Below are 20855 nucleotides of genomic sequence, written 5' to 3'. Positions count from 1 at the left end.
TTTTTAGACGCCGCCGCACTTCCTGCTGGGTTAGGCAGGTGACACTTAATGTGGAATTTCTATCACTAGTCATTTTGTCTGCCATGGAATTTTCCTGTGTAAATACTGATGAAAAAAAGTAATTTAGCATATTGGCTTTTTCCTCATCCTCATTTGATGAAAACAACCATCATTAAGCAGAGAAAGAGCCATTAAACTGTATGTGATGGTGGTCAAACATAAGTTATGACTTTACTAGTTTCCACAAGGCACAGACATTTTTTCCTAAAATGTGAAAACCCAATGATTGCCATTTTTTTTAGCTCATAGGTCTTGAATGTATTTGTGTTTCCACAAATGTTAACTAGAGTCATACTACTATACATTCATAGAATACGTTAGAGGATTTAAGAGGTCTATCAAGACAAATTTAAGTACAAAGACTGAAAGTAAGTCCATGTAAATAATGGATATCCAGAAGAGTAGCCTACCTGAAAGTCTGGTTACAAGGCCAAAAAAACAGAAAGTAAAGGATTTTTCTCCAGTACAATTATCAATGATGTTGGTTAACAAACATCATGTTTAAGTCAAGGTCAAGTCAGTTTCTAACTAAAAACGGAGTGATATTACAACTAATGTGGATGCTCACACAGCTACCTCCAAAGCAAGGCAATGACCTTTTCATCAATATCTAATCATTACTCAGTCTTTCAGTATGTCTAATAAAAAAATTTTGTTGCCATAGCTTGGTCATTAATCATTCTTATTTCCACTAAATATTCATTCTAGTCAAGGACTAGTGCTATGCTACCAATCTAGACAAAGAATGCTGGAAGCAAGGTATCTACTATGTAATTGTCTAGGGGTCACTTCCGTCATTCTGTCCTTCTGTCTGTCTGTCACGGATATTCATTGGTCGCGGCCTCTGTCTGTCATGGAATCCAAGTCGCTGATTGGTCATGGCAAAACGCCCACGACCAATCAGCGACCGCCACTCCGGTTACGAAGCTATTAACCCTGTGTGACCAACTTTTTACTATTGATGCTGCGTATGCAGCATCAATAGTAAAACGATCTAATGTTAAAAATAATAATAATAATAATAAAAAAAGGTTATTCTCACCCTCCGACATGCTTGCTGTCCTCGGCAGTGCAAGCGTCAGGTTCCGGTTTCAAAGATGCCATGCGAGAAGGACCTTCCATGACATCACGGTCATGTGACCGCGATGACGTCACATTCATGTGACCGCAACGTCATCACAGTTCCTGCGCTCATACCAACCCTGGGCAATATTCTACATGGCTGGGCAATATACTACGTGGCTGGGCAATATACTACGTGGATGGGCAAGATACTACGTACCTGGGCAATACACTACATGCCTGGGCAGTGTACTACGTCGCTGGGCAATATACTACGTGGCTGGGCAATATACTACGTGAGCTGTGTAATATATTATGTGGCCGGGCAATATACTATGTGGCTGGGCAATATACTATGTGGCTGGGCAATATACTACGTGGCTGGGCAATATACTACGTGGCTGGGCAATATACTAAGTGGCTGGGCAATATACTACGTGAGCTGTGCAATATATTATGTGGACATGCATATTCTAGAATACCCGATGCGTTAGGATCGGGCCACCATCTAGTCTTCAATAAAGCCATGTTAAGACAAGCAATATCATGGCTATATGCTGTTGATTTCCATACAGTCCTGCTCACCATTATTGGCACCCCTTAATTTTTTTTCATAGACTGTACGATATCTTCAGAAATCTATGGAAATGTACCAAAGTTATTTTCTCAGGATTTTTTAATTAGTGGTTCAATGTAGTACAACAATAAAAACATTGTTTTTCAACTTACATGTTGCAATTTCAAAGACGAAACTGAATTAACAGCATGCACAGCAATAAAGGCACTGGAAACTGAGGACTAACACTGCACGTGTTTGAAACGCGTTCAGTTGTTTCAGGCATTCTTCCTCCGGTAAAACATCGGTATTTTTGTCAAGCAGCTATATTTTATAAAGCTGACAAAGACTTTTGATTTTATCTCCTGAGCTGGATACCTTTGAGCAATAAAGGCACCCCTAATTAATACTTGGCTGCACACCCTTTGGCATTGATAACAGCCTCCAAACGTTTCTTGTAACCATCTATAAGCTTCTTGCACCTCTCAGTTGGCATGTTCTCCCACTCTTCCTTTGGCAGTTTGTTCAAGCTCTTGAATGTTTGCAAGGTTCTTATTCCCAATGGCGGATTGCAGCTCACCACAAAGATTTTCAGTGGAATTTAGGTCAGACTCAGGACTCTTTGTTGGCCATTTTAAAACATTTAGGGGTTGTACTGATCTGATGTCAAGTACCACCACTTCAAAACTCCATTGATCCATGAGTGGAAAACTAGACCAGAGTCACAATACCGTACAACATGGCCGAGTGCTATGCGATAAAACAGTGTTACTTTTTGGGGCAGCTCAGATCTGATTCGGCATGTGAGAAAAATCGCAGCATACTGCGATTAGCAGCGAGACTCAGCTCAATGGCGCATATACAGTTAGGTCCATATATATTTGGACAGAGACAACATTTTTCTAGTTTTGGTTATAGACATTACCACAATGAATTTTAAACAAAACAATTCAGATGCAGTTGAAGTTCAGACTTTCAGCTTTCATTTGAGGGTATCCACATTAAAATTGGATGAAGGGTTTAGGAGTTTCAGCTCCTTAACATGTGCCACCCTGTTTTTAAAGGGACCAAAAGTAATTGGAAAATTGACTCCAAGGCTATTTCATGGACAGGTGTGGGCAATCCCTTCGTTATGTCATTCTCAATTAAGCAGATAAAAGGCCTGGAGTTGAGTTGAGATGTGGTGCTTGCATTTGGAAGGTTTTGCTGTGAAGTAAACATGCGGTCAAAGGAGCTCTCCATCCAGGTGAAACAAGCCATCCTTAAGCTGCGAAAACAGAAAAAAAAACATCCGAGAAATTGCTACAATATTAGGAGTGGCAAAATCTACAGTTTGGTGCATCCTGAGAAAGAAAGAAAGCACTGGTGAACTCATCAATGCAAAAAGACCTGGGCGCCCACGGAAGACAACAGTGGTGGATGATCGCAGAATAATCTCCATGGTGAAGAGAAACCCCTTCACAACAGCCAACCAAGTGACCAACACTCTCCAGGAGGTCGGCATATCAATATCCAAATCTACCATAAAGAGAAGACTGCATGAAAGTAAATACCGAGGGTTCACTGCACGGTGCAAGCCACTCATAAGCATCAAGAATAAAAAGGCTAGACTGGACTTTGCTAAAAAACATCTAAAAAAGCCAGCACAGTTCTGGAAGAACATTCTTTGGACAGATGAAACCAAGATCAACCTCTGCCAGAATGATGGAAAGAGAAAAGTATGGTGAAGGCGTGGTACAGCTCATGGTCCAAAGCATACCACATCATCTGTAAAACACAGCGAAGGCAGTGTGATGGCTTGGGCATGCATGGCTGCCGGTGGCACTGGGTCACTAGTGTTTATTGATGATGTGACACAGGACAGAAGCAGCCGAATGAATTCTGAGGTATTCAGAGACATACTGTGTGCTCAGATCCAGCCAAATGCAGCCAAACTGATTGGTCGTCGTTTCATACTACAGATGGACAATGACCAAAAACATAAAGCCAAAGCAACCCAGGAGTTTATTAAAGCAAAGAAGTGGAATATTCTTGAATGGCCAAGTCAGTCACCTGATCTCAACCCAATTGAGCAGCATTTCACTTGTTAAAGACTAAACTTCAGACAGAAAGGCCCACAAACAAACAGCAACTGAAAACCACCACAGTGAAGGCCTGGCAGAGCATCAAAAAGGAGGAAACACAGCGTCTGGTGATGTCCATGAGTTCAAGACTTCAGGCAGTCATTGACAACAAAGGGTTTTCAACCAAGTACTAAAAATTAACATTTTATTTAAAATTATTGAATCTGTCCAATTACTTTTGGTCCCTTTAAAAACAGGGTGGCACATATTAAGGAGCTGAAACTCCTAAACCCTTCATCCAATTTTAATTTGGATACCCTCAAATGAAAGCTGAAAGTCTGAACTTCAACTGCATCTGAATTGTTTTGTTTAAAATTCATTGTGGTAATGTCTGTAACCAAAATTAGAAAAATGTTGTCTTTGTCCAAATATATATGGACCTAACTGTATGTCTATGGGTGCAAGTGACACAACGCACAGCACTCAGATATCACCCAAGTACGGAGCGATATACGCCGATACCGGCATCAGATTAGATGGAGAAATTAATTTCTCGGCCTCCTCTGCATTTGCTCTCCGATCCTCTTTGTGCGAGAGGATCGGAGACACTCGGATCTGAGACACTCAGCTTCCACTCACAGCAGAGCAGGAGACGAGAGTCATTAAGGCTCCTTTCGCACTTCCATTGGCAAGTGGCCATCAGAATGCGTCAATGCGACGTATCGACGGATGTCTTAAGAATAGTGAAAAATGGATGCAACGCATCCAGTTTCCTGACGGATGCGTTGAATTAGGCGCTGCCTGAATTTGAATGTCTAAAATTCTGGAGAGAGAGAGAGAGATTCCCCTGACTACAAAATCCTTCCAGGCATGCTCAGAATACAAAAAATGGGATACGTCGCTGGATTCCTGTTTTTGACGGTCAGCGACGGATCCTGCATCCATAGGCTTCCATTATTGCCAAAGACGGGCAGCGCAGGACCCGTAGCTGAGCGATTTTCCAACGTGCAGAAAAAACGTTCCTCTGAACGTTTTCTCCGCCCGACGGACAGCAATTTTCCGACGGATCCAGTGCACGACGGATGAAACGGATGGCCATCCGTCGCTAATACAAGTCTACCGGAAAATACAGGATCTTGCAGAAAAATTTGCAGTATCCTGTTTTTTCAAAAATCGACGGATTTCGACGGGAGCTAAAATACGGAAGTGTGAACGAGGCCTAACATATCACTTTCGATGCTCTCGCGTCGGATGCCATACTTTGGTGTGACTCCGGCCTAAAAGTGTATTCCAAGATATTGCACACATTGGGTACTGCAGGTCAGCTTCTATTAAAGTAAATGGGAGCTGAGCTGAAGTATTGGAGAACAGCCATTGCTCAGCGATATCGAGCTCTGGTGTTTTCGGCTCCTTACACCGCATACTTCGGATTGTCCATGGGACCATGTAATAGCTGATTGTAGGGGTGCCGGGTGCCAGACATCCATCTGTTTGATATTGCTGAACTATCGTGGAGGATAGATTATCAACTTTTGAGACCTAGACATTCCCTTTAAACAGAAGCTATGTGCTGTGACTATTTATCTGGCCAGAAATAAACAATATGCTCGTCTGATTACAAATTATAAAACCATTTTAGATTTTATCCACTACTGTCCATTACAGCAAAAACCTCAATTGTCTAAAGGGGAGAAAAAAATGCAAGTTTGCAAAATTTCCTGATTAAGTGTGAAATGTAAACCGCGTAAAAAATGCTTCATAAAAAAAAAAAAAAAAAATCTCATCTTTAATTATATCTCCTTGAATGGTAAATGTTCCAGCGATTTATAGAGATGACTTTGTAAACAAGACGCATGCATTGGGGGGTGCTGGGATTCCATCTGCTGGCACAGACTCCTTGGCACCCAGACCATTGTGGGCACTGCTCATCTGCTGTCATAGCTAGAGCGTGAATCAATATATATACGGCAAATCGCTATTCAGAACCTAGGCATTGGAAACAGGAGTGAGTTATATGATGAAACGCTGGAAGAGAGGAACAGATGGGAGATGACGACGGAAGAGGAGAGGGTGGAATGGAGGTAATGAATATTACTGGTCCCGTAGTGGTGCTTTATATTAGGCTGGTGGGAATGTATGTTGGAATGAGTAAATTAATTAGAGGGATAATCTCTATAGATGTCCAAAGAACAAAACAAGACTAAAAATAGTGTTGTGAAGTCACAGTCTTTGAATGGATGCCCCTGTGCCCACGCTGTTCCAAGAAAGTTCAGTGCGTGCTTGTTGGTAACATTCAGCGAATGTTTCATGTTTTCACACTTTTTACATGGACAAAAGGATTGGAACACCTACACATTACACCCACAGAAGGTTTTATGACATCTCATGGAGTTGGTTCCCCCTTTGCAGCTATAACAGTCCTACTCTTCTGGGGAAATATTCCTACAAGATTTTGGAGGCTTCTGTCAGATTTTTTGCCCATTCACTAAAGGCCCCTTCACATTAAGCGACGCTGCAGGGATACCGACAACGATCCGGATCGCTGCAGCGTCGCTGTTTGGTCGCTGGAGAGCTGTCACACAGACCGCTCTCCAGCGACCAACGATGCCGGTAACCAGGGTAAACATCGGGTAACTAAGCGCAGGGCCGCGCTTAGTAACCCGATGTTTACCCTGGTTACCATCCTAAAAGTAAAAAAAAACAAACAGTACATACTTACCTAACGCTGTCTGTCCCCGGCGCTCTGCTTCTCTGCACTCCTCCTGTACTGTCTGTGTGAGCACAGCGGCCGGAAAGCAGAGCGGTGACGTCACCGCTCTGCTTTCCGGCTGACCGACGCTCACAGCCAGTACAGGAGGAGTGCAGAGCACAGCGCCGGGGGACAGACATCTGTAGGTAAGTATGTAATGTTTGTTTTTTTACTTTTAGGATGGTAACCAGGGTAAACATCGGGTTACTAAGCGCGGCCCTGCGCTTAGTTACCCGATGTTTACCCTGGTTACCAGTGAAGACATCGCTGAATCGATGTCACACACGCCGATCCAGCGATGTCCACGGGAGATCCAGCGACGAAATAAAGTTCTGGACTTTGTTCAGCGACCAACGATCTCCCAGCAGGGGCCTGATCGTTGGTCGCTGTCACACATAACGATTTCATTAACGATATCGTTGCTACGTCACAAAATGCAACGATATCGTTAACAATATCGTTATGTGTGAAGGTACCTTAAGAAGAGCATTTGTGATTTCAGGCACTGATGCCGAGTAAAGAACCTGGCTTGTAATCTCCATTCAAGGTCATCTCAAAGGAGTTGGATGGTTTGGAGTTCAGGGCTCTATGCGACCGGTCACGTTCTTCTAAACTAAACTCCCCCAACCATGCATAAAATTAAAGGGAACCTGTCACCCCCAAAATCGAAGGTGAGCTAAGCCCACCGGCATCAGGGGCTTATCTACAGCATTCTGTAATGCTGTAGATAAGCCCCCGATGTATCCTGATAGATGAGAAAAAGAGGTTAGATTATACTCACCCAGCAAAGTACTGCAGTGCGCAGGCACCGGAAAAGGTCAGAGAGGGCAGACAAAGTACGCCTGCGCCGGAGCCGCAGCGTGAAGACAAGAAGAGGACATCATCGTAAGAAGATGGGAGGCCCCGGACCTGACCGCGACGCCCATCAGACCAGAACCGCAGCGGGAACGCCCCTGGGTGAGTATAATCTAACCTCTTTTTCTCATCTTTCCAGAATGCTGTAGATAAGCCCCTGATGCCGGTGGGCTTAGCTCACCTTCGATTTTTGGGGTGACAGGTTCCCTTTAAGTGACCTAGGTCAACCACAGAAAAAACCTCATAGCATTCCGACTCCTTTGCCAAACTTTACAGCTGACAGAATGCAGTCAGTTAGGTAATATTCTCCTGGCATTCATCAAACCCAAACTTCTCCTTCAAGATGACCAGACAGAGAAGAGTGATTTGTCACTCCACGGTGAGCATGTCCAGTATCCAGCTCCCTTTGCTCCTCTACTGAGTGATAACACAGGTCTTTAGTGACGTCTGTTGTGGGTGCGGGGCTGTTCTCTGCTCGCTCGTTCTCTGCGCACTGACAGTGCGCTGGGTTGCCAGCTCTTCGCTTCTAATTAGTGCCGTCAAGGGAGTGCACTGTCACTGTGCATTGAGAAAAATATCGTACAATAGGAAAGGAGCTTGTACCGAGCATACGTCAGAACTGACAACAGACGCATGCTCAGTACAGCAGAGAATAGCCCAGTTGCTGAAACAGAGGTCTCTGATGATGCTTCTTTTCAGGGTGGGGATAAAGACTGTCGCAGTGATTGCAGCCTCTTGCCCCTGATGATTTTCAGTATCCCAGCATGCACTGGGAATTCTCAAATGAAGAATTATGAAAACAGAAATCGGTAAAAGAAAAAAATGGCAGTTGTTTTTGGAGAGGGAATGATATAGAATCGTCACGTAAACCATATTAGAAAAATTATTATATTATAAAAATAAATAAAGAGACTTTTACGATGAATCCATATTAGTTTTGGACCAACCCTTTAAGTAATCAATGAAAAATAATTAAAACCGGAGTCCATGCCATTTTTTTCAGAAAAATAATCTTTTAATAATTAAATACATGTACAGTAAGCTGCACACACTGTACTAATTGTATATGTCACTGATATCTGTATATCTTTCTAGTAGAGGAGATGATGCTGGGTCAGTGCGCAACTCTTGAGGAGGAGTGGGAAGGGTTAGGGCAGAGTTACATGCATGTCATCACATGGCGGGAAATGTAGTTTAAAAGGAGCAGAGGATTCTGAAGAAAAAATGATGACTGTGGCAGCAGAGCTGGTGCCAGGACACAGGAAGCGAAGCAGAAAGGCATAAAATAGCATGAAACTAGGCAGAAAAGGTACATGGGGTAATCTATGGACACTATTTTATATCACGGGTTGTTGGACTTAGGCTTTAAGTCTGCAGTTAAGGTACCGTCACATTAAGCGACGCTGCAGCGATATAGACAACGATGCCGATCGCTGCAGCGTCGCTGTTTAGTCGTTGTGTGGTCGCTGGAGAGCTGTCACACAGACAGCTCTCCAGCGACCAACGATGCCGAAGTCCCCGGGTAACCAGGGTAAACATCGGCCGCGCTTAGTAACCCGATGTTTACCCTGTTTATCATTGTAAATGTAAAAAAAAAAATAAAAAACTACATAGTTACAATCCGGTGTCTGTCACGTCCCCCGGCGTCAGCTTCCCTGCACTGTGTAAGCGCCGGCCGTATAGCAGAGCGGTGATGTCACGGCTGTGCTCTGCTTTATGGCCGGCCGGCGCTGACACAGTGCTGGGAAGCTGACGCTGGGGGACGCGACAGACACCGGAATGTAAGTATGTAATGTTTTTTTTTTTTTTTACATTTACAATGGTAACCAGGGTAAATATCGGGTCACTAAGCGCGGCCCTGCGCTTAATAACCCGATGTTTACCCTGGTTACAAATGAACACATCGCTGGATCGGCATCACACACGCCGATTCAGCGATGTCAGCGGGTGATCCAGCGACGAAATAAAGTTCTGGCCTTCCAGCTCCGACCAGCGAGGTCACAGCAGGATCCTGATCGCTGCTGCGTGTCAAACACAACGATATCGCTATCCAGGACGCTGCAACGTCACGGATCGCTATCGTTATCATTCTAAAGTTGCTCAGTGTGAAGGTACCTTTACTCTATGTGCCTGCAGACTTGTGAATCCTTATATTGTGTGCATTGCGAGCTGTGAGAACTCTCCAGTACTGCGAGCAGTGGGTAGTTTGACTGCAAGTATGGGATTTGCATGCATGCGGTCACGTGCAGACTAGATGTGCACAGCCTCAGTGCACAGAATGTGGCCAGAAGTATGCAAATCGCACCAGAGAATCCTCACAGCACATCACCAGAAATGGCATTGTAGTATATAGATAATTTAGTTACAAAGAATGTATAATTTGTGGAGAAAGGGTGAACCTGATGGACTTTGGTCTTTTTTCGACCTATGTAACTATGTAGTGTGCTGGCTGTGAAGATTCACAAATCTGTAGTCACACAGAGTGATTGCAGACCTCTAGCCTAAAGCTAGACAGCCCCTGTAAGAAGATAAGCAGATTCAGTAACTGAGTCAGGGTAGTTTACAACCTCTAGTAAGTGACTACCAGTGATTATCTAATTACATTGTGTAGCGCAGGCGTCTCTGCCCCCTACCTCTCTCCTTCAGCAGAGACGCCAGTGTACTCGCCACTATGGATCCCGTCCTGCTCCTCCTTCTTGGTCTGCAGCTGCCCTGGGGGTGGGCACTGTGCTTAGGGCACGTGCACACACTTCCCCTCTCTTAAAGCGGCTACGCACAACTTCCTGAAGTGTCCCAAGCCAATTATTGGAGGACACTTACTATTTAAGATACCTCCTTCAGCATGTTGCATGTGCAACATTGTAAGGTTGTTTCCTAAAACACTTTTGTTAGTTCTCAGGTCCCAGTGCTTGTATCCCAGTATACTTGCTTGTCTATGAGCCATGCCCACCTGCCTGTTTATCAGCCATGCCAGCTTATCTGTTCATCAGCCAATCCAGTTTGCACCTGCCAGTGCTCTTTTGCTGGTCCAGTATGCACCTGCAAGTGCTCATCTGTTCTTCATCCGGTCCAGTCCACACCTGCCAGTTCTTTTCTCTTCTTCAGCCAGTCCAATTCAGCACCTGCCAGAGCTCTTCTGCTCTTCAGCCAGCCCAGTCCACACCTGCCATTGCTCATCTCTATATCAGCCGGTCCAGTCTGAATTTGTGGTTCCTGTGTTCCCTCAGTGCCTGCCTGAATCTACTCTACCTTTTTCTGGCCCGTCCCAGCTATCCATCTCTCGGGGGTTAGCTGCCATCTCCCAAGTTCAGTCCTGGAGTAGCAACTGGTTCACCTTCTTAGTCCCTCCTCGGATCACGGTATCAGTCGCAGTGATGAGGCACCTAGTCTTGCCGATCCAAGCTTTCCTTGGTCCAAGGCACAGCGGTTCCACCACCCAGCCCATTACACAATGGCACAGTGATATTTGGCTGCAAATTAATGGTTCTTGAAGCTCATGTGTTGGAAGCAGAATACACAAGCAAGCTTTAGAACCTGAGCAATATTGACAAAGGCCAAATCTTGATAGCTAGACACCATAGGTCTTGTTCCCGGCATACAGTGGTTAGAACCTACTAAAAGTGGTCTGAAAACAGACAATTGGCAACAAGGTCATGGGCACCAAATGATTAAGGCTTGTCATCTATTCTGAAACTACCAAAATTTACTGCAGCACCAATTGCGTAAAATGTTTTTGCTGCATATTTTGCAGCATTTCTAATTCTCTCGGCTCTCTATATGAAAAAACACAGGTAGACCTGAGAGCTTAGGTATATGGGAGAGGTGGTCTAGTGGCCAAAAGTCACCTAATGTTTATGACTGGCTTAATAGTACAGCTAAAGTGTGACTTCTCGCTGAAGTTAATGAGTGCAGAGCCATACTTTCCCCTCCATCCCTCCTGTTCAGAGATCTTTTGGGCCTTCTAGGTTCGAATGTCCAGGTGCGCAACCTAAACAACCACTATGATGACTTGGAGTCTTTGTAATTTAAGGACATTAAGTTTGAAAAGTTTGAGGTTGTGTTGGTAAAACATCCACTATAAAGATGCCAATTACAGTTGTGGGCCATCCATAATTTTCGGTTAGTTGCTCAGAAATTATTTTTGAAATGTTGGCAACCCCTATCTATAGATGTCGATAGTCAACCTTTGAAGGCACCCGAAAGTGTGGCCATCAAGCAGCTTCAGTGAGGAAGTTGTGACGTATGCACACTGTATGCTCCTTCCTTCAAATTGCTCAAAGGATGCTGATCACCTAAAAAATTATTTTTAGTTTGCCTAAAAAGTCACAACACAACAGGAGAGATCCTGTGCTTAATTTTGTAACCAATTACAACCCCATATCCCCCACAATACCTGACGTAAGCAAGACACTTGACTGTTTGTGACTTGGGTAAAATGACCACAGCAGCCTTTATTAAAATTATTACAAGACAAAACCTGGAGCGTCTATAACAATGGCGACTCCACAATTGTATAAACAATAAAACCATTTATGTATCTACATAAAAGGCTAATATATTTCTAGGCCAGAGATAAAGCTCACATCCTTAAGAATCATCCCTGGCCGCACCACACCAGCCCAGAGAATAATATATTGACATCACGCAACTTACCCTTTCATCCCCAGGTTATTTTCCATTTTTTTCCAAAAGCCATAAATGTTTTTATTTTTCCATCTATGTAGCTGTGTGAGGGTGTATTTTGCAGGATGAGATTTTGAGTGACTTCATTCATTTTATCATGTGATGCACTGGAAAGCGGGAACAAAATTCCAAGTACGTTTAAATGGACTCTGTCACCTGAATTTGGAGGGAACAATCTTCAGCCATGGAGGCGGGGTTTTCACGTGTTTGATTCACCCTTTGCTTACCCGCTGGCTGCATGCTGGCTGCAATATTGGATTGAAGTTCATTCTCTGTCCTCCGTAGAACATTCCTGCACAAGGCAATCTTGATATAGCCTCCCCAGTCTAAAAAAAGCAGCTCTTCCCACTTTCCCTGTAGTGGTGGCAAGTGGGGCTAATATTTGTGGGGTTGATGTCACCTTTGTATTGTCAGGTGACATCAAGCCCACGGCTTAGTAATGGAGAGGTGTCTGAGGGTTGCAGCCCCCAGCTGTGAGTTTTGCCTGGTTGGTTAAAGAAAATAGGGGGGAACCCACGCCGGGTTTTTCATTAATTTATTTTGTTATATCAAAGGCGGCGGCTGAGGAATACCCCGATCATCCACTCCTGCTGTCACTGTTATTAGCGGCAGCAAGTGTCGGATGATGGGTGTAATAGTACCAAAAGCCCTCACCTGCTGTCATTGTTCATAACTTTCATCATTCTCTTCTGCTCGCGCCGATTGCCGGCAGAGCAGGGGAGAATGATGAGAACGTCTTCAGCACCTGCCGCCGGGGAACAGCGCTTACTGTAGCACTTGTTCCCCATCCGTCCGTCCGTGTGGTACTGATGCGACACATGGTTGTCACACGCAGCGTCGGACTGGAGCACCTTGGGCCCACCAGAGAAAATCATTCTTGGGGCCCACTATGTAGCTACAGAGAAATAAATACAAGACCACTAATTGTGTAGTAAAACACGCTAATATCAGGGTATAATATAAGGTAGTACAAGTCTTAATTATGTACAGGGTCGGGGTAGCCTACTCATAGAATATAAAGTAGCCCCCTCATAGGGTACAATGTATCCTCCTCATAGTATATAAAGTAGCCCCCCGCACAGAATATAATGCAGCCCCCTATAGAATATAATGTAGCCCCCCCCATAGAATATGATGCAACCAGCCTCAGAGTATAATGCAGCCCCCCATAGGGTATAATGTAGCCCCCTTAGAGTATAGTGCAACCCCCTCATAAGGTATAATGCAGACCCCCATGGGGTATAATGTAGCCCCCTTAGAGTATAGTGCAACCCCCTCATAAGGTATAATGCAGCCCCCTCATAAGGTATAAAGCAGCCTTTTCATGGAATATAATGTAGCCCCCTCATAGGGTATCATGCTGTCCCCCCTCATAGGGTATAACGCTGCCCCACCTCTCATAGGTTATCACGCTGCCCCCTCTCATAAAGTATCATGCAGCTCACCCTCCCATAGGGTATCATGCAGCTCACCCTCCCCATAGGGGATCATGCAGCTTACTCCTCCCATAGGGTATCAGGCAGCTCACTCCCCCCATAGGACATCATGCAGCTCACTCCCCCCATAGGGTATCAGGCAACTCACTCCCCCATAGGGTAACATGCAGCTCACTCCCCCCATAGGGTAACATGCAGCTCTCTCCACCATAGGGCATCATGCAGCTCACCCTTGCCCCATAGGGCATCATGCAGCTCACCCTTGCCCCATAGGGCATCATGCAGATCACCCCCATGCCCCATAGGGCATCATGCAGCTCACCCCACCTTGCCCCATAGGACATCATGCAGCTCACCCCCTTTGCCCCATAGGGCATCATGCAGATCACCCCCACCTTGCCCCATAGGACATCATGCAGCTCACCCCCTTGCCCCATAGGACATCATGCAGCTCACCCCCACCTTGCCCCATAGGACATCATGCAGCTCACCCCCCTTGCCCCATAGGGCATCATGCAGATCACCCTCATAGGGCATCATGCAGCTCACCCTCCCATAGGGTATCATGCAGCTCACCCTCCCCATAGGGCAACATGCAGCTCACTCCTCCCATAGGGTATCAGGCAGCTAACTCCCCCCATAGAGTATCAGGCAGCTCACTCCCCCCATAGGGTATGAGGCAGCTTACTCCCCCATAGGGTAACATGCAGCTCACTCCCCCCATAGAGTGACATGCAGCTCACTCCACCATAGGGCTTCATGCAGCTCACCCTTGCCCCATTATTAATCCAATAGTAATAAAGGCTTAATAAAACACACACACATTAGGAAAAAAGTATTTTAATATTCTTCATTTAACCATACTTACCATACTTCAGCGCCTGCAAAAAACGTAAAATAATAAACTGTATACTACATGTCCGCCGTCCAATTAATAACGAGGGTGCCACGACATCTCCCCTATAGAACAGTGACATCGGGTGATGTCATTGCTCTATAGGACCCTCAGTGACACACTGACAGGAGTCAATGGCTCCTGCAGTGCATCACTGAGGTTACTATAGTTAAAAGTCTCACTTTATGGCAATTGCTGCGTGGGAAAATTTCTCACACAGCAATGCCAAAAGTGAGACTAGGGACTATTTTTTTTACAGCAGTGGAGGAATACAGTGCGGAAGGACGGAAGGATACCTTCCTCCCGTCATTGTGTTTCTGGAGCCCCTGGAGAGCGGTCGCATCAGCTGATGCTGCTGCTCTCCATGGGAGATCGTCGTGGGACACTCGTGGATTTCTGCAGATCAGGGAGTATATTGGTTGTTTGTTATTTTAATATTTACTGGTGACACAGGCTTCGGGGATCAAAATGACAAGTAATGGTGAGTATATAACCTATGTTTAATGTACTGTATGTCTATATGTATGTATTGTATGTAATGTATGAATGTATTGTATGTAATGTATGAATGCACTGTATGTAGTATGTATGTATGCAGTATGTATGTTTTGTTTTTTTACATTCAACACATTAGCCGGATGATGGGACTACTACTGTCCCATCATTGGCTAATGTGTCAATCACTGTCACTGTAGGAGGCATCGTCTGATGGGACAGACCCCCGGCAGGCACGCACAGATCCCCGGCAGCCTGCACAGACCCCCGGCAGCCTGCATAGACCCCCGGTAGGCCCGTACAGACCCCGGCAGCCCGCACAGACCCCCGGCAGCCCGCACAGACCCCCGAGAGGCCCGTACAGATCCCCGGCAGGCCTGAACAGACCCCGCCCACACATACACGCACAGTGTCCGCCTACGCACCGCCCACACTCTTCCCCTCTCCGGAACAGGATGTAGAAGGACAGAAAGGGCCTATTTACATTCCAATATTTGTGTCCCATTGACTTGCATTGGTATCGGTATCGGTTTTTTGGATATCGGCCGATCCAATCCGATACCGATACGTCTGGATATCGGAAAGTATCGCTCAACACTATCTATTACTGATCGTTGTGTGCACATCTGAAGTACGGCCTACCTGTCTCAACAAGGTACTAAATGGTTGACCAACATGTTGCTGATTGGTGGTGGTGTAACACTGAGCCTCTTATAATATGACTAGATGGTGGCCCGATTCTAAAGCATCGGGTATTCTAGAATATGCATGTCCACGTAGTATATTGCCCAGCCACGTAGTATATTGCCCAGTGATGTAGTATATTGCCCAGTCACGTAGTATATTGCCCAGTCGTGTAGTATATTGCCCAGTCGCGTAGTATATTGCCCAGTGACGTAGTATATTGCCCAGCCTCATAGTATATTGCACAGCGACATAGTATGCAGCACAGAGCCACGCAGTATACAGCACAGACACGTAGTATATTGGCCAGTCCCAGGTAGTATATAGCAGCCATGTAGTATATAGTACTGTCCACGTAGTATATAGCAGCCATGTAGTATATAGTACTGCCCACGTAGTATATAGCAGCCACGTAGTATATAGTACTGCCCACATAATATATAGCAGCCACATAGTATATAGTACAGTCCACGTAGTATATAGCAGCCATGTAGTATATAGTACTGTACACGTAGTATATAGCAGCCATGTAGTATATAGTACTGTCCACGTAGTATATAGCAGCCATGTAGTATATAGTACTGTCCACGTAGTATATAGCAGCCATGTAGTATATAGTACTGTCCACATAGTATATAGCAGCCATGTAGTATATAGTACTGTGTTGTGAATTCTGTGGTCGAGCTCCCTCCTGTGGTCATGAGTGGTACTTCGGCTGGTTCTGTCTATGAGCTTCCTCTGCTGGATGTGAGTGGGGCTGCGGCTTCTGAGTTTCCTTCCTCAGGTGACGAGGTTAAGTCGTTAGGTGCTGCTCTATTTAACTCCACCTAGTTCTTTGTTCCTGGCCTCCAGTCAATGTTCCAGTATTGGTCTTGCTCTCTCCTGGATCGTTCTTGTGGCCTGTCTACCCTGCATAAGCTAAGTTTTGCTTGTGTTACTTTTGTTTGCTATTTTTTCTGTCCAGCTTGCTATATTGGTTTTTCCTGCTTGCTGGAAGCTCTGAGACGCAGAGGGAGCACCTCCGTACCGTTAGTCGGTGCGGAGGGTCTTTTTGCGCCCTCTGCGTGGTTGTTTGTAGGTTTTTGTGCTGACCGCAAAGCTATCTTTCCTATCCTCGGTCTATTCAGTAAGTCGGGCCTCACTTTGCTAAAATCTATTTCATCTCTGTGTTTGTATTTTCATCTTTACTCACAGTCATTATATGTGGGGGGCTGCCTTTTCCTTTGGGGAATTTCTCTGAGGCAAGGTAGGCTTATTTTTCTATCTTCAGTGCTAGCTAGTTTCTCAGGCTGTGCCCGAGGTGCCTAAGTCTGGTCAGGAGCGCTCCACGGCTACCTCTAGTGTGGTATGATAGGATTAGGGATTGCGGTCAGCAGAGTTCCCACGTCTCAGAGCTCGTCCTATGTTATTAGTAACTATCAGGTCACTTTGTGTGCTCTTAACCACTAGGTCCATTGTGGTTCTGAATCACCAGTTCATAACAGTACTGTCCACGTAGTATATAGCAGCCATGTAGTATATAGTACTGTCCACGTAGTATATAGCAGCCATGTAGTATATAGTACTGTCCATGTAGTATATAGCAGCCATGTAGTATATAGTACTGCCCACGTAGTATATAGCAGCCATGTAGTATATAGTACTGCCCACGTAGTATATAGCAGCCATGTAGTATATAGTACTGTCCACGTAGTATATAGCAGCCATGTAGTATATAGTACTGCCCACGTAGTATATAGCAGCCATGTAGTATATAGTACTGTCCACGTAGTATATAGCAGCCATGTAGTATATAGTACTGCTCACGTAGAATATAGCAGCCATGTAGTATATAGTACTGTCCACGTAGTATATAGCAGCCATGTAGTATATAGTACTGTCCACGTAGTATATAGCAGCCATGTAGTATATAGTACTGTCCACGTAGTATATAGCAGCCATGTAGTATATAGTACTGCCCACGTAGTATATAGCAGCCATGTAGTATATAGTACTGTCCACGTAGTATATAGCAGCCATGTAGTATATAGTACTGCCCACGTAGTATATAGCAGCCATGTAGTATATAGTACTGCCCACGTAGTATATAGCAGCCATGTAGTATATAGTACTGCCCACGTAGTATATAGCAGCCATGTAGTATATAGTACTGCCCACGTAGTATATAGCAGCCATGTAGCCCACACAGTATTTAGCAGTGTGGGCACATATCCCTGTTAAAAAAAAAAATTAAAATAAAAAATAGTTACATACTCACCCCTGGGATCCAACGGCGCTGTGGCAATGGGCGTGCGGCTGCCGCCATCTTCCGTTCCCAGGATGCATTGCGCAATTACCCAGAAGACTTAGCGGTCTCGCGAGACTGCTAAGTCTTCTGGGTAATTTTGCAATGCATCGCTGGGAACGGAAGATGGAGGCAGGCGCGAGCGGCTCGGCGGACTACGGAGGATGAGTATAGCGGGTTTTTGTTTTTTATTATTTTTAACATTACATTTTTTTTACTATTGATGCCACATAGGCAGCATCAATAGTAAAAAGTTCGGAACACACAGGGTTAATAGCAGCGGTAACGGAGTGCAATACCCGCGGCATAACGCGGTCCGTTACCGCCGGCATTAACCCTGTGTTAGCGGTGACTGGAGGGGAGTATGGAGCGGGCACTGACTGCAGGGAGTAAGGAGCGGCCATTTTCTTCCGTACTGTGCCTGTCGCTGATTGGTCGTGGCTGTTTTGCCGTGGCCCGTGACCAATCAGTGACTTGGATTTCCATGACAGAGGCCGCGACCAATGAATATCCGTGACAGACAGACAGAAGGACAGACAGAGGGAAGTGACCCTTAGACAATTATATAGTAGATGGCACAGCGGACGGTTCACAAATCATCACCTTTTGGGGGAATCAGTCCTCAGCCTGCAGCACCCGGCCTCCTTGTATCGTAGTCAGCCCACAGCTATCATATGCCCGGGGCATTGCCACTGAGTGCTTATGTTGTGGCCAGCTTGGCGGGGGGCATCTGACCAGCTCTCGGTGTCCCCTGCTCGGGCACTGAATGATGCAGCTGCTATTGGCAGGAAGCCTGGTGCCAGGGAAATGCAGGCAGCAGCGCCCTCTGTCGGCGGCCCGCGGCAGTGCACAAGCTCTGAGCCTGCTGCGATCACACAGGCTGAGGCTTTGCCTTCCTATGACGGCGGAATCCGAAATCCCGCAACTTCACTGCCGCCTCCGAAACAATACGGATTAAAAGTAGAACGCTGATTTAACCCCTCGGCTGCTGTGAGTACGTCTCTTTTTTCAGTTTTTATGATAAGAAAACATTTAGCTGTATGTATCTCCAAGAGCGCAGATGATCTGTGCAGGCTCTTCTGGTCCTGAGCTATAGACATGCAGATATAGCAGAGCTGGGACTGTGCTGTCTGTGTGTGATGTCACTGTGCAGTCATTCACCTGGCCTCTACACACACCGGGTTTAAACACGTATATGAGTAGATGGCACTGGGGCCAATAGTGCTTACCATCAGGGTGCCAGTCTTTACCATCAGTGTGCCAGTCTTTACCATCAGGGTGCCAGTCTTTACCATCAGTGTGCCAGTCTTTACCATCAGTGTGCCAGTCTTTACCATCAGTGTGCCAGTCTTTACCATCAGTGTGCCAGTCATTACCATCAGGGTGCCAGTCTTTACCATCAGTGTGCCAGTCTTTACCATCAGGGTGCCAGTCTTTATCATCAGTGTGCCAGTCTTTACCATCAGTGTGCCAGTCTTTACCATCAGTGTGCCAGTCTTTACCATCAGTGTGCCAGTCTTTACCGTCAGTGTGCCAGTCTTTACCGTCAGTGTGCCAGTCTTTACCGTCAGTGTGCCAGTCTTTACCGTCAGTGTGCCAGTCATTACCGTCAGTGTGCCAGTCTTTACCGTCAGTGTGCCAGTCTTTACCATCAGTGTGCCAGTCTTTACCATCAGTGTGCCAGTCTTTACCATCAGTGTGCCAGTCTTTACCATCAGGGTGCCAGTCTTTATCATCAGTGTGCCAGTCTTTACCATCAGTGTGCCAGTCTTTACCATCAGTGTGCCAGTCTTTACCATCAGTGTGCCAGTCTTTACCGTCAGTGTGCCAGTCATTACCGTCAGTGTGCCAGTCTTTACCGTCAGTGTGCCAGTCTTTACCGTCAGTGTGCCAGTCATTACCGTCAGTGTGCCAGTCTTTACCGTCAGTGTGCCAGTCTTTACCATCAGTGTGCCAGTCTTTACCATCAGTGTGCCAGTCTTTACCATCAGTGTGCCAGTCTTTACCATCAGTGTGCCAGTCTTTACCATCAGTGTGCCAGTCTTTACCATCAGGGTGCCAGTCTTTATCATCAGTGTGCCAGTCTTTACCATCAGTGTGCCAGTCTTTACCATCAGTGTGCCAGTCTTTACCATCAGTGTGCCAGTCATTACCATCAGTGTGCCAGTCTTTACCGTCAGTGTGCCAGTCTTTACCATCAGTGTGCCAGTCTTTACCATCAGTGTACCAGTCCATACCATCAGTGTGCCAGTCCATACCATCAGTGTGCCAGTCTTTACCATCAGTGTACCAGTCCATACCATCAGTGTGCCAGTCTTTACCATCAGTGTGCCAGTCTTTACCATCAGTGTGCCAGTCTTTACCATCAGTGTGCCAGTCTTTACCATCAGTGTGCCAGTCATTACCATCAGTGTGCCAGTCTTTACCATCAGTGTGCCAGTCTTTACCATCAGTGTACCAGTCCATACCATCAGTGTGCCAGTCCATACCATCAGTGTGCCAGTCTTTACCATCAGTGTACCAGTCCATACCATCATTGTGCCAGTCTTTACCATCAGTGTGCCAGTCTTTACCATCAGTGTGCCAGTCTTTACCATCAGGGTGCCAGTCTTTATCATCAGTGTGCCAGTCTTTACCATCAGTGTGCCAGTCTTTACCATCAGTGTGCCAGTCTTTACCATCAGTGTGCCAGTCTTTACCATCAGTGTGCCAGTCATTACCGTCAGTGTGCCAGTCTTTACCGTCAGTGTGCCAGTCTTTACCATCAGTGTGCCAGTCATTACCGTCAGTGTGCCAGTCTTTACCGTCAGTGTGCCAGTCTTTACCATCAGTGTGCCAGTCTTTACCATCAGTGTGCCAGTCTTTACCATCAGTGTGCCAGTCTTTACCATCAGTGTGCCAGTCTTTACCATCAGTGTGCCAGTCTTTACCATCAGGGTGCCAGTCTTTATCATCAGTGTGCCAGTCTTTACCATCAGTGTGCCAGTCTTTACCATCAGTGTGCCAGTCTTTACCATCAGTGTGCCAGTCATT

General features: G+C 45.7%; 1 protein-coding gene across 2 annotated transcripts in view; it reads left to right on the top strand.

Moving 5' to 3' along the window:
• Positions 1 to 18674: 18674 nt before the first annotated feature.
• PCDH1 (protocadherin 1) overlaps positions 18675 to 20855 on the top strand; it is a 236433-nt gene continuing 234252 nt past the window's right edge. For both annotated transcript variants that reach the window (XM_069763623.1, XM_069763619.1), the window contains exon 1: positions 18675 to 18812. The gene's annotated coding sequence lies outside the window, so the exon portion shown is untranslated. The remainder of the gene's footprint in view (positions 18813 to 20855) is intronic.

This window comes from Ranitomeya imitator, chromosome 4 (genome assembly GCF_032444005.1).
Source record: "Ranitomeya imitator isolate aRanImi1 chromosome 4, aRanImi1.pri, whole genome shotgun sequence".
NCBI classification, from domain to species: domain Eukaryota; kingdom Metazoa; phylum Chordata; class Amphibia; order Anura; family Dendrobatidae; genus Ranitomeya; species Ranitomeya imitator.
The sequence above is the reverse complement of the archived record's forward strand: the minus strand, read 5'-3'. Positions and strand labels throughout refer to the sequence as shown.